This window comes from Olea europaea, chromosome 15, assembly GCF_002742605.1.
Source record: "Olea europaea var. sylvestris chromosome 15, O_europaea_v1, whole genome shotgun sequence".
Lineage (NCBI taxonomy): Eukaryota > Viridiplantae > Streptophyta > Magnoliopsida > Lamiales > Oleaceae > Olea > Olea europaea.
The window spans coordinates 12124458-12130912 of NC_036251.1; positions in this window are offsets into that span (position 1 = coordinate 12124458).

Sequence of the window (6455 nt, forward strand, 5' to 3'; positions counted from 1 at the left end):
GTAAATCTTTTGAAAATAAATTTTTTTTTTATTTAACCGTGAAAAAAATATTACTTTCTTATTTTAACGTGATTTTATTGAAAACATATTATTTTTTTATTTTTCTTTATTTCCATCTTTAGACAAAGTATGTCTAAAGATGTATAAATATAGGTCTCATCTTTCAATTTAAGAGAAGTCAATATTGCTGTGGTGTTGTATTCTCTCTATATTGTCAATTAATAATATATTTTGCCTCTGCGTTAATTCATCTTTTCTTTTTTACTTTATACATTGATATATATTTTTATATTATTGCAATCCTTAATACTTCATATTGCGTCATTAACTTCATTCTCTACAATCCGTCGATCTCAACAAGTGGTATCAGAGTTTGGGTCTTTTGTGGATTGGTTGAAGTTTTTCAGAGATGGTTGCCATGAAGTTTGCTATTCCGCTTTTGGATCGCAATACAAAGTTTTCGTTGTAACAAGTAAAGATGAGGGCTATTTTATCTTAATTGGATTTGGAAGATGTTTTGCTGGATTTTGAGAAGATGCCAGCTAATTGGACAAACAGAGGAGAAATAACAGGAGGATCGGAAGGCATTGTTGCTAATTCATTTTCATCTATCAAACAATATTCTGCAGGATGTCTTGAAGGAGAAAACGACTACTACTTTATGGTTGAAATTGGAGCAGTTGTGCATGATCAAGAGTCTTACTAGCAAACTGGTTCTAAAGCAAAAATTATATTCCCATGGCATGGCAGAAGAAGGGTCGTTGAAAGACCATATTGCTGTGTTCAAGGAGATTGTCACAGATTTGAAGACGTTGGAGGTTAAGTATGATGAAGAGGATCTTGCCTTGATCCTGTTATGTTCGTTGTCTGGCTCTTATGCGTCGTTCTGGGACATCATTTTGTACAGTCAGGCTACAGTAACTATAGACGATGTCTATGATGCTTTGCATTCGAAGGAAAAATTAAAGCATCTCGTTGGAGCTACATCGAGGGATGAGGAAGCTCTTGTATCTCATGGTGGTCGACGGAGAAACAGATTTAGGGAGAACAGCAATGTGTACTGCTTCTACTACAGACGGAAAGGACACTTGAAGAAGGATTGTGAGAAGTTGCAAGCTAAAGATGGTTTAGCTGCAAATCATATGGGGCAATCATGGAATTCGGACAAGACTAATATGACTGAGGATTTTTCGGATGATGGAGATGTGATGTTGACTGTAGTTTCTGACGTGGAATCTAAGCCTGGTGATGAGTGGAATCTTGATTCGACATGTTCGCAACATATGTGTTCCGATAGGAATTTGTTTTAGACATATGAGGCCGTTCAGCAAGGTGGAGTTGTAATGGCAAACAACAAGTCTTAACATATTGGTGGAATCGATCGAGTCAAATTGCGGTTGCAGGATGGGACGGTCAGAACACTTGGTCAGGTTCGACATGTTCCTGATCTAAAGATGAATCTCATCTTGCTGAGTACACTGGATGCAAAAGGGTATAAATTCTTTTGTGGAGGTGGAGTCTTGAAGGTTCGAAGAGGTGTCCAGGTTGTACTGGAGGGACGGAAGAAATCCCAGTTATACATATTACAGGGAAGCACGAAACCAATTTTGAGACATCAGGACAAGTTCAGTACCGTGGTGGATATACAGTTTGGTATAGTATATCTTGTATTGGGCTCTGGGTCGGTTCAAAACACTACTAGGGAGAGCGTTGGTGATTCCATTTTGCACCAATTTCAGCGGATGCACTGTGTTCAAATGTCAGGGGTGGACTCATATAGTGTATGTACAATGATGTTATTGATGTCTGTGATGCTTTCGGGATCGTTGAAGGTGACAGTTCTGACAATGAGCCTTCTGATCAAGCATTGGTTTGGTTTCTGCTGCAGAGTGTGCTTCGACCCTATTTGGTAAACGGTAATTCCTCGGTAGAATTTTTGGAAACTCGGGATTTGGGTTCAGGTTTCGTTTGTGGATGCCTTGCAGATGAAGATGGTTTTGGTGATGGAGAGTTTTGGTTACTGTGTTGAGGAGTTTAGCTATTTCGTTGTAAAGGGATTTGAAATCTTGGAGTTTCGTTCGTTGCACCAGAATTTGGGTCAAGATGGAGATTGTTGGGTTTATGACCCAAATTAGGGTAAAACTTTTGGAAATAAATTGTTTCCTTATTTGCACGTGGAAAAAATGTTATTTCCTTATTTTGACGTGATTTTATTAGAAACATATTATTTCCTTATTTCTCTTTATTTCCATCTTTAGACATAATATGTACCTATAAATATATGTCTCCTCTTTTGGTTTAGGAGAAGCCAATATTGCTGAGGCGTTGTATTCTTTCCATATTGTCAATTAATAACACATCTTGCCTCTGCGTTAATTCATCTTTTCTTCTTTACTTTATACCTTGATATATATTTTTATATCGTTGCAATCATTAATACTTCATATTGCGTTATTAATTCATTCTCTACAATCCGTCGATCTCAACAACAGGCGCATGCCTCGACCCTTGATCTTTAATACATGGGGCTCACGCCCCTTTACATCAGCCCTTGGATTGGAGCCCGAGATTTAATCTTGGGCTCTGCAGCTTTATTCGCCAGAACATTGTTCATGTTTAGTTCATTGCGTACAAGATTCGAATTCCAACGCAAAATAAAAAATAAAAACTATTCAACAACAAACGAGTAAATTTAATGAATGATCACTGAACTTTATATTACATTATCACTTGCTCACTAAACATTAAAACATTACTGGTTGCTCACTCATCTATCAAATTGTTTGCCGGTTGATCACTCATCAGATTTCCATTACCTTAAACTAATAGAATCTACAACGTGGCACGTCACACATCAAATGGGCCAAAAGTATAGAAAGCCATTCATCTTCCTCATCTTCTCCTTCAAGTTCTTGGACCCTGAATGCAGCCTAGTCAGTGCAGCAGATTGGGGGCGAACTTGAGTTTCGATTTAGGACCTTCGTTCATGGGTACACTGTGGCAAGAAAATGGAAGTTGGAATTGGGGGCGATTTCAGGGTTCTTCTCGGATTTGAGGGAGTATTTAGGGTTTCGATAAATTAGGAATCCAAAAAAATTTCATGGAAGCTACAACGGTCTAATCTCTCGCATAGTGTGCTCATAGCCCAGCCTAAAGGTGAAGAGATCGGTGGTAGAGAAGGCGAATTTGGGTTGTTGTAGTTCCCACGATTCGACGGCGGTGGAGGAGGGTAACAATGGTGTCAAGAGTAGGTTTGGCGTTAGGTGGAAGTGGATCTTCCGGCTCATGGAGGTGGAAATTTCGACTCACGTTCCACTCGTCGTCACTAGTTCTGTGGTTTTTGGTGGAGAATGTAAGGGAGGCAGAGATAGGATTTCACCTGGGTTTTTTGTTGGACGGTGAGGAGTCTGTAAACCCATGCCAGCCGATAACTGACTCCAGGTCTGATTTTCAGGTGAGTTTTTCGATATCACATCTAATTTATGTGCCACGTGGGATTTCCATCTTCCACGTGGCAAATTCCGTTAGTCTAGGATGAGGGAGATCAGTTGGGTGATGAATGGATAAGCAATTGGATAGTTGAGTGAGCAATGAATAATATTATAATGTTTGGTGAGCAAGTAGTAATATACCCCCAAGTTCAATGAGCAGTGATTAAATTTACTCACAACAAACACCTTGTCGTGAATTCAGTATACTTTCGGTGTAAATTAAACAAAAAATAAAACGAAAAAAAAAAAGTTTCATTTTATAACAGCATGACCCGAGAATTCTTTTATTTGGAGAAAACATAGACGGTACAACAGGCACCGCCTGAAGTCCCAAGTGATGGTGCAAACGTAAATATCCACTAATTTGACGTTAGACCTATGTACCGAAACAAAACACACCAACATACACCTCACGTAGTTGACAAAGACAATGGCTCGAACTTTTGAAATTCCAATCATACTTTTGAAATTCAAAAGAGATTTCCTAATTTTTATTATTACCCTATCTGGTAGAGATTAAAATCAAATTTTAGAAAAATTTGATAAAATTTAATGAAATTTGTGATTAAAAAGTTATGAATTCCATTAAATATATAGTTAAAATTAATAATTAACTTTGATTTTGATAAAAACATATATTATAATTTCTATGATACAGGGATTTATTTTTCAATAAATTTGTGAAGTCCAAGGAAACATTTTATGATTTTTTTTTTTTTTACTGAAATTCTTGAAAACTTTGATCAGAAATTGCACTTCATTGTAGGAGTTTTTCAAGTGCTCGTTTGGATTTTGCTTTATAAGCATGCTTGTTAGACTCAACTCAAATATCGACCCAGTTGTGGTACCAGATTATGTAATTCCTGATTGAATTGACGAGTCAACGATCAGGTCAATAGGTTATTATTTGAAACTTATTTAATTTTTTAAAATTATAAAAATCTTTTTTGAGACAAAATTAAAATTTTAAGTTATTTATCACTAATTAGTTGTTATCTTTAAATAATAAATTTTTGAACTTATTTATTAGTGATAATAATTACATTTTGATTTTATAAATTTGTATATTATATTTAAAAAAATTATATTATTCCCATTTTTGTCATGCAGAAATCATTTATTAGTTACTGATAAATTATAAAAAAAAATTATGTGGTATTGATGTGTGTTTGAGTCCCTATTATTCCAAGTTTTTGCTAGTTTCATTTTCTTCATTGTGGGGTCACATTGAATGAATTGTCGGTAGTGATAGAAATTTATCCCGCCCCGGTGTCTCCCCGCCCCGTTGCAGGGCGTGGGGCGGGGATGCCCAGCCCCGTGAAGTTTTTTTTTTTTTTTTAATATAAAAGGTTAAGGTTCAACATGCTTCAAATAGAAGGATGACCTATTTTCTAAAATCCTCAATTGTACAAGTCTTATCAAACTTAACTAATTTATATATACAATTATGCTACTTTGTCAAATTGATATTATATTGATAAAAATAAATATAAAAAGATATAACATATTCAATTGAACAAATTTGAAAATCTATATATTGTCATAAATTAAAGTGTGTGGGGTTACAACTTTTGTGATAATATCAAAGGAAAAAAACACAAAAAAATCTTGTTCATTATAATAATCAATGTTGTGTACCAATAGTGACAATTATATTTAAGATTTGTAGTGTTTTTTTTGGATATTAACTTTGTAAGCTTGAATGTTATCCGCATTTTATTGAACTTAAAAAAAAAATTAAACGGAGCGAGAAACGGGGCAAAAAAACTGCCCAGCCCAGCCCCGCCTTCGCGGGGCATGGTGCTGGAGAGGCGGGGCGGGGCGACCCCGCCCCACCCCGAACCCTCCCCATTGCCATCACTAATTGTCGATAAGGACTAAGCTGCTTGTACAGCTCGAGCTGTACATCAACATTCACAGTCCCCTCACAGTGAGGGAGTCCCACCTCTGTTTTTTTTTTTTAAATATGTGCGGGCCCTCCCGATGTGAGTGGGCTGTGAACAAAGGTGTGAACCGTGCTGTAGCTATAGCACGGTCCTTGTCGGTAATGCCCAGAGAAACACAATCCATACTGTTGGAGAGTTGTGGCAGGTACCCAAATGTGATTTCCTAGTTTACCCTTCGAATAAATGGTGGGATCGTGGGAGGTTACCTAAAAGTTAAAGAATAGCAGCGTTATTTTTGGAAATTGGTTTCGAAAAATGGGGATGTTTTTCGACATTTTGAATTTCAACGTTTTTTGCAACAATTAAAAGGCCTGACGCAGTTCTGGCCACTTGCAATTTATTCAACAATTAATTTACTGTTTAAAAATTAGAAAGCTGGCAAAAAGTTGGAATAATGGGGCTAAACACATTGGGAGGAGCCAATCTCTACCACAAAAGCGACTCTTCATTTGGTGGGGGGGGGGGGGGGGGGGGGGTTTTTTTTTTTGGGGGGGGGGGGGGGGGGGGAGTTGATATCTGATACTATCAATTAATAATTTTCATAAAAATAAGTTTTAGGCGTCCTTAATGTTGAGACTTGAGAGGTTTAGCAGTTAAATACATTTTTTAAATGGAAACAATGCAACAAGTTGGATCTTCATTTTTAAGAAAAGTAACAGACAAAATTATGCATAAGAATTAGAATTCATTTTAAAAATGACTTTAGATTATATACTCTCTCTCTTTTTTTTTTAAAATAATTTACTTAAAATTAATTCAAACTCTAATAAGTTATTCACCATACCTTTTATAGCAATGCAACCAATGTTAGTAACCTTGACCCAATCTGCTCAGTCAGACCGAAAGCTTGACGACCCTAGCCCTTGACTAGGCCAGTCCTAATAATGTGAGCAAGGTGTAATTGACTTTGACCGGGCCAATCGACGATATTTGATAAAGTCGTTGATCTAATGGATTAAGTTATAAAAAAAAATGCATTTTGAAACATTAGGGTCCAAGGATTCCCTAGGGAGTAAGA